This window comes from Pinus tabuliformis, chromosome 3_1, assembly GCF_031772625.1.
Source record: "Pinus tabuliformis cultivar Carrire ecotype Pingquan chromosome 3_1, CPIR1, whole genome shotgun sequence".
NCBI lineage: Eukaryota > Viridiplantae > Streptophyta > Pinopsida > Pinales > Pinaceae > Pinus > Pinus tabuliformis.
The window spans coordinates 135,081,948-135,094,085 of NC_142301.1; positions in this window are offsets into that span (position 1 = coordinate 135,081,948).

Sequence of the window (12,138 nt, forward strand, 5' to 3'; positions counted from 1 at the left end):
GGAAGAGTCGGCTGGTCGCCTTCTGCTTTCGTTTGAGCTATGAAAATAGAAATAACAAGCGCTGGCACCACTTTCTGGTAAACTAGAAGATATTTTCGAGAATCTTCCTCTGGCTGGGTGTATTCACTGCGTGTATACTTGGTAATAACCCAAATTTCTCTCAAACTGATTCTGCTTTTGCTATTTCATTTTCCGGCCTTGCGAATGACTGAATAAGTTAGGGACTTTGCTCTCTGAACAATTTTCTGCATCAAAAACTGTCTCCGTTCTTTGTTTTGAGCTTTTCTGGTGTGTTTTCCTTCTTTAGCGCCTTTTTTCTTTTTGCTTTACCAGGCATAAGCTTTAGGATTTTTTGTAAACATGCTGCTTTTGTGCACTTTTGACTCTGGGTGTTGGATGGCCTATTGACATCAGCATCTGTTGAGTGATACTCTAGAATCTGTGGTCCTGTTGCATGCAGCATCCGTTTATGAAGGGATCCCTTCTCTGTTCTCTGAGCATTGACGCTTTCCCCTTTTCCTTAGATGTTTCCTGCACATTGCTTTATGTTATTTCCTGTCTTACAGTTTACGCAAAGGAAAAGAGTAATGATAATAAAGATTGACATGAAAGCTTTAAGCTCTTATGAATGCATAATCATGACACCCATAACGAACTGACTCTTCGAAAAACACAAAACTGTCCTTCCTGAATACTTTGGCGTACATTCATTAATTTATTTTAAGGAGCGCGCCCAATTTTGGTTTACGGACAGCTTTCCTTAAATACTGCGCCGAGGAAAATTTGCGATGGGTGATTTCTGCGACTCGCATCGCAGCATCGCAGATCGCGTCGTCAAGATGTGTCATCGCAGAAATTCATGATCGCATTTATCGCAGATCGAATTCATCACAGATCGCAGATCGCAGATCGCGCTTAGTCATTCAATCATTGTGTGCTACTTACGCGATGTTGCGATATGCGACGTCGCATATCGGCTGTCGGAGATTTCTTAAGATGTTTCTTTTTAGAGCGCTTCATAATGTATGTGATGCGATGAATTTCACATCGCTTCTTCGCAGTTTATTATGCTCATAGAAAAACGTTTAATTCTCTTCTCGCGATGCGATACAGCTTTAAGGAGTTGAATACAAAAATTTTCATAAAATGTTTTTTGGATTTTTTTATTAAGGGTCCCCATTTGCTTGGTGTTATTGCTAATACCAAACAAAGAGGGGGGTTGTTGGTGGCCACAACAAGTTCTTAATCTAGAACCATTCTGCTAGTTAATCTTGAAAATACAATTCATCCTGAACAAAAAATAAATTATGCATAAAAGCAGCTTACAACAAAAATTAGGAGTATATCCAAAAAATGATATGTGTAGACTGCTGATAAATTCTTCTATGTAATCTGCCACAGGATCTTCAAAAGTATAAGAAAAAATATGGTCCTGATCAGCTCCAAAAAAGAAATTCTCTATGTATGAAGGTTTCTGCTTGATTAAACGTTATGTTGGGACAATATGTTCAATAGAACAATCAACAACATCTTTAAGAAAATGATCTATGTCACTTTCATGTCTCCACTTTTCATTTCTAAGCTTTGATTGAAAATAATTTGTACTTCTAACTTTAGGAAGAAAAAGAAATTTTTTCACATCACTATATGACATATGATCAACTTCAAATAGATTTTTTTACCTCTGATTCATGAGCATCATTTTGTTCTTCAATGCAATAATATACAATCTCTTTATCAACTTTCTTTTTACATGAGATAGCCTCCTTTCCTATGATAAATGGCTCAATATATTGTTGTCCAACATATACCACTTGCTGATTTCTCCCTGTATGTTCAACACCTAACTGATGAACTTGAAGAGCTTCATCCTGTTCTCCATTTAAATCATTTTCATTATAGATAGGAGGATCATTAAAATTAATAAAATAGGAACTCTAGGGATTTATTTGCAACTTAATTATTTCTTCCTCTTCTCGACTGCTGAGCAGAAATTCTTGATGCATGTTTGAATTTTCCTCCATCCAAATACTCCCTTGATTTCCTTTATTCACCTGTTTTGTAGGCCGAGATTATTGTGGAATCCCCTTTAGTGAGCAAGTTGAAACTTGTTGCTCACTTTTATTTTTCTTGACTTCTTGATCTTTTCCTCAAGTCAAATTTCTTATGTAGTTCAGTTTGCATAAAATCAAAGAATTGCTCCCAATATTCATCAATTTTATTTTCATCATGAATGGCATCTGTTTCATCATATTCATACTCTTCTCCTTCGATACCAAGTTCATCTTCATCTACTGCATATAACGTAGGTCTCTGAGAATTCTTATTTTCTAACTCTAACTTATTCAACCTATCTGACAAAGTTTTAATTATATTACACATATCCTCCAATTTTTGACTTTGAGAGGATTCCATCTTTGCCTTTCCCTTGTCTTGGATAGGCCGTGTCTCTTGTGCTTTTCCTGCAACCACCAAATTTTCTTCTATATTTAATGCGTTTGTATGGATCTAATTAATCTGGCTATAACCTCTCTAAATGCTTGATATATTATCAACAAAATCATTAGTTTCATCAACAAGATTATCTTGAGCTTTTAAAGTTTCTTTAGCATCATAATATTCACAACAACCTTCAAAAATAATTTTGTGAGGATAATAAGTTCTACAATAAGAATTGAATACTGAATGGAAATCCTTCAAAGATGAAATGCTTGAATGAGGCAAAGACTTGAACCAAACCCTAGCTTCTAGGTCCAAAGAAAACAAAAACAACTTCATCTTCACATCTTCATGAATGATGCCTTGCTGCTCCATGCATTCATGAAACTCTTGGAGGTGCTAAGCTAGATCTTCATATTCCTTTCCATTGAATTTTGGAAGATACTCATTCCGAACATAAAATGCATGCATATCATGAGGATAGCCGATGATCCCAGTAAAATCAAATGGATCAAATTTATGGACTAAGAATGCAAGGAGAGCCATTAAAACCCAGAAAATAAAACTTCAAAGTCCAATAGGGTCACCAATTAATGTTGTAAGTGAAAATCATAGGCATGAATGTACAACCAACTGCTGAAAATTGTCATTCTCAAGAATCTGCTTCAAACTGAATAAACCTAAGGAAAAGTTCTCTTTTTTAATCGCTTTTAAACAAAAAAACCAAATATTCCCTCCTTACTGAAAAACCAGAGGAAAATATTGAAAACCCAGGGAAAAATGTTCTTGTCTTCTCTCCACGGCAATGATGCCAATTAATGTTGTACCTGAAGAAACCAATTTCCTGGCTGTGGAGAAATTGTGCTTAAGACATTAATGATTATTGTTTGTTTTCACTTATTTGTCACTTTACTGTTTGTTGTGTTCTCAAATAAAGGACTTGGAAAGCTTGGTCTTTAACCCTTAATACATGTGTGACTGGAAAATCTCAAAATTCCATTTGTTGCTAGATATAAATGATGAATGAAGAAATATTGAAGGAGAAGTTAAAGATAATATGTTGCTTAACACAGAACCTACTATCCGTCACTTAGAAGAATTATGAAAATGAGAATTGAATCATAAACAATATGGTGCTTAACACAGAAACTACTATATGTGACCCTTGGAGAAGTTAAAGATAATATGCTACCTTACAAAGAAACTATTACCTATAACTTAGAAAAGAAGGTGAAAACTTCAAATATAGGAGCACTCTTTTAAGGGATTTTAACTTTATCTACATAAGAAACTAAAGACCTGCAACTTCATTACTATACTTGAAATAAGAAAACATAAGATGACACATGACAGAGAAGGTTAGAAAATTATACCCAACAATTCATGGAAACTTCTAATTCTTTCATTAATCAATAGTTATATCAGGAATACAGTGGCCTAGTCTCTGGGTTCTCCAAAATTCCAACCACTCCTTTCTCTATAAATTTTCCTCTTCTTATACATTGTGAAACAGTTGCTGATCTTTGAAACTGTCAAACTACTAAACTGCTTCCCTAACTATCTGAAGTAAAAACTATTACGAAAAATTACACAGAGGGTAAAAGACACCTCATAGAACATGAAATAACAGGAAATAACTGAACTTAGAAGATGACAATGACTGTTGGCTTTTTGGCTCTGTTAATCGGCTCTTGAGTTCCTCTGTGGATGCTTTAATAATGCTTAATCCACTTTAGCTGTAACGAACTGTGTTTGACTTGTGTAAACCTGGGCTTACGCATGTATCAGGCACATTTCAATTGGCCAAAACACCAAGAAACTCGACCAACTACCTTTTCTTCAAATTCAGCTTTAACACTAACTTTTTCCTTTACACGGAAAAATTAATGCAAAGCATGCAAAAGCGAAACTGAAAAAGAATTAACCTAGTTTAAAAAATACATCAGATCTGGCATCTCTATCACATATCACAATCAGTGAATGAACCAATACATATGCATTCAATGCTTTACGAACTTGTTAGAATTTTAAAACACGATCTACATGCTTTTGGGTCCGGCCATCGCAATCGTAATCGGCGGTTTCAATTGGTGTATTAACCCAAACCTTAACTATCTGTGATATGGCGGACCCACCGGAAGTATAAAACATGGCATATATAATATTGGGTCCGTATCGCCGTCGCAAATTGCAATTGACACTTTCAATTGGTGCTTGAACTCAAACCTTGCGATATTGCGGACCTGCCAGACTTATAAAGCACATCATATATAAACTATCGGGTCTGGCCATTGCATATCACAATCGACATAAATAATATACATATATAAACATTATGCGATGATTGTGGACCCGCTGGGGCTTATAAAACATAATATATATATGCTTCGGGTCTGGCCTATTCAGCGCTTTATTAACTGCTTATCGCAATCGGCAATCGGTGATTCCTGTGGTAACTTCATACAAATGCCCATTGCATTTCGTGATTGCAATCTAATCGCATTTCTATCACACACACACACACACACACACACACATATATTGATTATGGCTTCATATAACTATTTATATTGTGATTTAACTTAATCGCATGGGCCAATTCTTTTATGCTTGTTTCTTTTGTGTTTTGATTCCGATATGTAATTTATTACATTTCCCTCTTGCCTTATCTTTTTTTAAGATATTTTCAAGTGATTCTTGAATGAAACATGAATACTAAATGTAACAAAAAATGCATGTTACAACAGTACTCATGACATTTTTCTAACCATCTAATCTTTTCCACCATTCATTACCCCGTCAAGAAACACAAAATTTTCTGGCGCCATTTCATCTCTTCATATTTTCATCACCTTATCTTTTTCCTCTCTCTAATCCTTTCATCTTCTCTATATGCACATTTAACACCTCTATATTTTGGTTAGTTTCCTATTTGGGTGGCGACTCCACTTATTCTTCCATTATTCCTCAAATAAGAAACCCTCCCTAATATCCATCTTCTTCTCCCCGACTAACATTTTGGTTTTTTTCCTTTTGGATCTTGAAGCTAGATTCATGTTCAAGTGGTGACTCCACTTCTTTTATTTCTTACAATAATTTTTGCTAGAAGCTCACTTTCTGTGGACCTCTTGACTTTGTTGAGCAAGGATCTCCCTTTCTACAATCCATTTGACCCCTCCTTTTCCCTTTATGAAAGTCTTCATGGAAGACTTGTTCACCCCTTGTGATTTCACTAACATTGATGGTTATCTACATGATATTTCGGATGAAGCAATTGAAGCCATTGATGAGTTGCCTCTTTTTCAAGGTAACAATGCCCTTATTTCTGAGACTCACCTCAAGAATTTTAACCTTGTGTGAGAAAATTGGACCCATATACTAACCATGAAGACGTGAAAATGAGGCTCTTTGTTATCACCTTAGGCGGGGATGCTTTGGAATGGTTCACAGAAGATTTACCTGCTACCAGCTTCAAGTCTTTACAATCAATCATTTATGCCATTGAAAATAAATGGACAAAAGAGAAAGGTCAAAGTGAAAGCTAAGCTAAAGGAGACTAAAGAATATGAAAATGATCTTATGAATTAACTCAAATGGTTAAGGATATGCAATTGAATCAAGCACAGGTAATCAAGAATATGGAAGAAAATCAAGCTAAACTAATTAAGAACTTGGAACTTAACCAAGCTAGATTAACAAAATATCACTCTAGGGAAATGAGTTCCATGCAGAGCAAGTTGTTGGCTATAGAATAAAAGCATGTTGACAAAATGAAGACCATGGAAGAAAATCATGAGAAAGAAATGAGTGTTATTTAAGTAAATCACAACACAATGATAAAGCACATGGAAACTAGTCAGGTATCTCTTTAGAGAAGGTTGTTAGTTATACAAGAAAAACATGCTAATGAAATGGAAACCATGATGACTACCATGAAAAATCATTTGGTTACCATGGAGAAAAATCATGTCAAAGAAATGAACTCTGCAAAATTGTTTGGTGGCCATAAAAGAAAATAATGATAAAGTGATAAATACTATGGAATCAAGTCATGCAAAATAAATCGGTGCCATAGAAGTCAAGCATTAATATCAAATGAATGTTCTTCAGAATAAGTTGGAAAAAATGGAAAGATCACATATACATAAGTTCCAACTCAATTAAGATAATAAAGAGCCATCAACAAATCATAAGCCTCCCATTTTGCGGAAGTAATTCCCATCTCATCGCAAGGAGGACACTTTTCTGATTAATGACAAATTGAATATGGTTACAACGGAAATTAAGAAAGACCAAGATTATGTGTTACCATTGACAAAGTACATTCAAAATAAGATTGGACACACTTTAGATTCTTCAGATCGTTCATCCAAGCATTTTCAAGGTTAGGACAGGGAATCTATAGTGGTCTTAGTATTGACATCTCAGCCTGTCCAGAAGAAGAAAAAAAAGAAAAAAAGAAGAAGGAAGCAATTTGATGCATGTGATAGCCAAGAACAACTCGATATTTGGATAGTACAAAGTCCTATGATATGCATGATCGGGCATGGCACATCTGAAAAACAACCCACCGATTTTCCAAAAAGCAAGAAAATTCTCAGTGTGCACTATATTGAACACATATGATGCCATAGGGCATCCTCTGTATTGTATTTCTAATCCCACTCATTATTTTTGTTGTTAATGTAGTTTCCATTTCATCATTCTGTTTCATAGATTTTCACTTTTTTCTTTAGGTTAGTTGTATGATTCAAAGATTCTATATCATGCACTTAATGTTACATGATGATTTTTGGATTAAGTTTGATGGACTCTACTTATGTGCTTTTGTGTGTTTCCTGGGTGCAATTCTAGATTCTTACATTCCTAACGTGTCCCCAAGTAGAGACATATGTTGACCACTTTGAGTCAACTACCCTATAGCAGCATTCAATTTCAAAAGAAGATTCCATCATGATCGAACAATGAGATCATCTAGATTTCATCACCATCTTCAGTCATCATTTTGTAAAAGTTGTAAACCCATTCTGCATGTCTGTAATGTAAATAATCTTAGTAAGACCATATCTATATGTAAAAACCTAGGTAAACCTATTGTTTTAATGACAATTTTCATCCTAGAAGGTTTTTCGTCTTGCCAATTCATTTGTGTTTCTAGACGCAAATGATCGGCAAAGCTTTTCCCTCCAACATCACCCCAAACCTAGGGTGGATTTTGTTTTCAATATCTTAGGCGAGTCCTAGTGTTTTTAGATTGAGTCTTTGTAAAGATGATTTGGGAATAATTTTATCTAATTGGCTAAATTATTTGATTACAAATCACATAGATTATATTTAAGTCACAAAATTGGGTAAAATAATGAGGGTATCTAATGAACGGTGTTCATCCTTCATGTATTAAATTGTAATATCTTGATGTAAAAAATATTTTAGGACATGGTCTCTCATATTTAGAGATTATGGCTAAAACATTTGAGGGTTAGAAAAATTATTAGTCCCCTCATGAGTCAATTAATTAAATTTTCTTGAAAAAAATAAATTAAAACCCTAATCTAGATATTTAATTAATTTTAAGTCCTAAGAAAAATTATTTCTCCAAATTAAAATATTCGTTGGTTCTAGAAGAATTAATTTTTGGAGGTCCCCGACCAAGGGAATATTGAAAATTTCAAGAGATTTTGGACCCTTGGGCCTTGGTAGTTAAGTCAAACTCAATTTTTTGACGAAATCAACTCAAAATAATTAATTTTGAGTTCATTAAAATTCAATTAAAAGAAAAATTTAAATTTCTTCAAAAATAAAATAATTTCAATGAAGGATATTAAAATATAATTAAATTTTTTTCAATGATTGAGATTACTTTAACAGGGATCAAGCCAACTAACCATTGGAGAATTAATCTATAAATTGGAGGTGAGTTTTCATTCAATTCATCTGATCTTTTAGATCATGTACTAGCTCTTGAACCTCTCTTGTAATATTTTTGGAATAATATAGCTCAAAAGTATTTGGGGTTTTTATTTATTGTGGTGTTCATCTTCTGCATCTTATGGTAATATTAATTTTTAATGTGTTATTAAATATTGTTTATAAATTTTCAATTTATAGCTTTCGCGGAATAATATATTGCATATGTATCTTGCTTAGTTTATTGGATCTAAGGTAGAAATTTTAATTTGATTGAATTAGCAGGTATCTCTAATTCTTGAATATTATATTGTATTTTTTTATCTCTATTGATCTAAAAATTTGATATAGTGTCTGTAGAAATCATTTTTACTTTAAAAATTTTGTGTGTTTGGCAAAGTCCTCAGTTGGACTAGGTGACTCTCAATGCATGAGATCTGAAGAGCCCACTTGATTGAAACCATAGTATTTATCTAACGAAGCTTCTCTTGCAGGGTTTTTTGGGCTAATACCTCATTTAAAAATTTATTTATCTCTAAAAAATTGTGCTAAATAGATAGATCTTGCTAGAAAGAGCCTCAGATCTGATAGATCTATAGATTATTTACAAAGATCTACAATTTACTTGTTTAGATATGAAGTTGTGTAACATAATTTGGAATTTTAACACTTGGGTGTTTTGGATTTTCTTTATTTTTGTACATATTAGGTATTGGGTTTTTCTCTTTTCACATGTGCAGGAATAGATCTGCAAAATCAGACAAGGAAATCTTCATATATGAGTCGGATCTAGACCCCGGAGGGCAATATCTTGGCTTAAAATTTGTTTGCAGGGCTAAAAGAGATAATATCACTCATTCAAAGCCTCAAATCCATATATGTTTCTCATAAAAGTTGCGATTGATTGAGGACTAAATACATCAGTTCGAAAATATTTTTTTTGGCATTTAAATCCTCCAAGCTTTTTTTGTGGATTTTAGCCTCCTCTTGGGCCTCACGGTGCCCCTTTCCTTAGCTGTTTTTTTGCTTCCTTATCTCTGGATTAACCCTCAACACAACTACTTTCTTGACCTACCCTCACCTCAGTCCTCGGAAGGTTCCCTTATCCCTCTCATTCCTCTCCATTTTCCCATCCCTCACTGCCTTCCATTCCTCTTCCTCTTGGCCTGCTACACCTCTTTCCTGCTCCTTTCCCGATGCTACATCGTTTCCCTTATGCACTGCCTGTGGAAACATTCCTCCCTCAACGCAACCCTCCTAAACCTTAACTCTTCCATACCTCTACCCTGTGCTATCCTCTTCTCAACATCCTAGTTATTTCTCCCTTATCTCTACTAGTCCTTCAGTGCCTGTTAAAGCCACAATGCAACCTCTTTAGACTTATTTCAGCTCGCTTGAGGCCTAAACCAAGTGGGTAGTACCCACATTAGAAATAAGGAGATTCTTTGAAAGGGGTTTGACAATCAAATCTGGAACGTAGAGTAAGAAACATTTTCCTGAGAAGATATATCATCAAGTTTACAGTGGGATTTCCCATCATTGGAAGAATTTGTTAAATCACTTCAAGCCCTAGGGTCTTTAGGTTCTTCTTCCTAAACCTTGATTCTTATTCATTAAGCAAAGGCATAATATAACACAGTTAATACAAATTAAATTCACTGTCTCTAAAGTCTGATCATTGACACTGAATCATATATTACAGTTCATATTTCATATTTTTGCATCATTGGTTCAGGCATTAACTTGGCATGTTAAACTCTTTGCTGTCCTAAATACATTTTCTGAAGTAAAAGCGCTAAAAGTGAATTGAATCTACTGTTGTTCCATTTGTCTTCTCATTATTTTCATCATTAAAACCCAAAGAAACTTTGGGACTAAATGCTTGTTGGCTCTCATAATCTGAATTTGCATTTAAGGTAAGTTTCTAAAGTCTAAACATTTCTTGGCATGTTCATTTTGACATCTCTAAGAAGATAATTAACTAAGACTTTTTCTAAAAGCGTTGCTCATTAATTTGGTACTCAACAATGATACTAAGAATACAGTGGCCTAGTCTTCGGGTTCTCCAAAATTCGAACCACCAACCTTTTTTCTGTAAAATTTCCTCCTTTTATACATTTGTGAAACAGTTGTGAAACTGTCAAACTACTAAACTATTTCCCCAACTATCTGAATTAAAAATTATTACAGAACTTTACAGAGGTTTAAACACACTTCAAAGAACATGAAATAACAGGAAAATAACTGAACTTCGAAGATGATATTAACTTTTGGCTTGCTTCGTTAATCCATTGCCTCTGCAAATACCCTAATGATGTTTAATTCGCTTTAGCCGTAATTAACTATGTTGACCTGTGTAAACCTAGGCTTATGCATGTATCGGGACCTGTTTCTTTAATGATGTTTGAGTCAAACTTTAAATCCATAATGGTTAAGGGCCCTTTCATAAATCCCTATGTGGAATGATTTATTAAACCCAATATAAACTAATCCTTAGTCACATTCACTTATCGGGACTCAATCCACAATTTTAAACCTTCAATATCCTTTTATCAACCTAAATATATATATATGGCCGCTTAAGTCACTCCTTAACATTGGTTATACCATGGTATTTACCTATAAGCCCTTATATCCGTGCTAATTTCATTATAAACCATCTATAATGAACATACTCATAAATCATGCATAACATACCCTTTCTGCACTTTCCAAAACCTCTGCACAGTTCTCTAGGCAATAGATTTGCCCAATAGATCCCCACCATAGATATACGCTTAGTGGATTAGACGGTCTATGAAGATTTTGAGTGAGACATAAGCCCTAATAATACCCGCCCGAAATGGGCAGTTCTCTCTCCCCCCAGTTGCTACGTGTCGAAAAATAAGTGGAGTCGAGTGAGCCCACTAAAAACCGCTTATCACTTTGCATCTGCCCAAAATATCTCCTTTTAACTTAAAATCTTCATTTTCTTTGGATTCGGATTTAACATTAATTTTGCAACTTACACAACAAAATTGATGCAAAACGCGTAAAGTGGAAATGAAAAGGAATTAATCCAATTTAATAAATCTATCGGGTTTGGAACCCAATCTCAAATCGCAATTGGCACTGTGAACATATAAATAAGGCACTTTACGGACCCGTCAGAGTGTTTAAACACACTATATATCATTTCGGGTTTGGCCCACCCATATCGCAATCAACATACACACACACACACACACACACACACACACATATATATATATATATATTAAGATTTATGCGATATCACGGACCTGACGGGAGATTTAAACAATATATATGTAACATCAGGTCTGGCAATTGCATATCGCAATCGGCGGAGCCAATCTATATATGCATAAAGGCTCTACGGATCGGACGAAGTTATAAAACGCAATATATATTATATTTGGTATGACTTACCCATATCACAATCGACGCTTATTTCTATTATAATCCCTTTATAATATAAATATGTAAAAATGGGTAATCATAATGTATATGAGGGACGTTTTGATATGGCAGACCCAACGAGACTTAAAACCATGCTGTATATACCTTTCAGGTCTGCCTATATATACTCTAATACTTTTTCTTTGTAAATCCAACATATTTCTTTATTTCTTTCTGATTTCGATATGCACATATATATACATATCTCTCCATATATACATATAGCTCCATATAACCCTTTATATCCGATTCTTTTACATTTCTTCCTTTAGCGATGCCGATATATAACAAACAAAATATTTCATTTCTTTTAGACTTTTCGGGAAGGGTAAA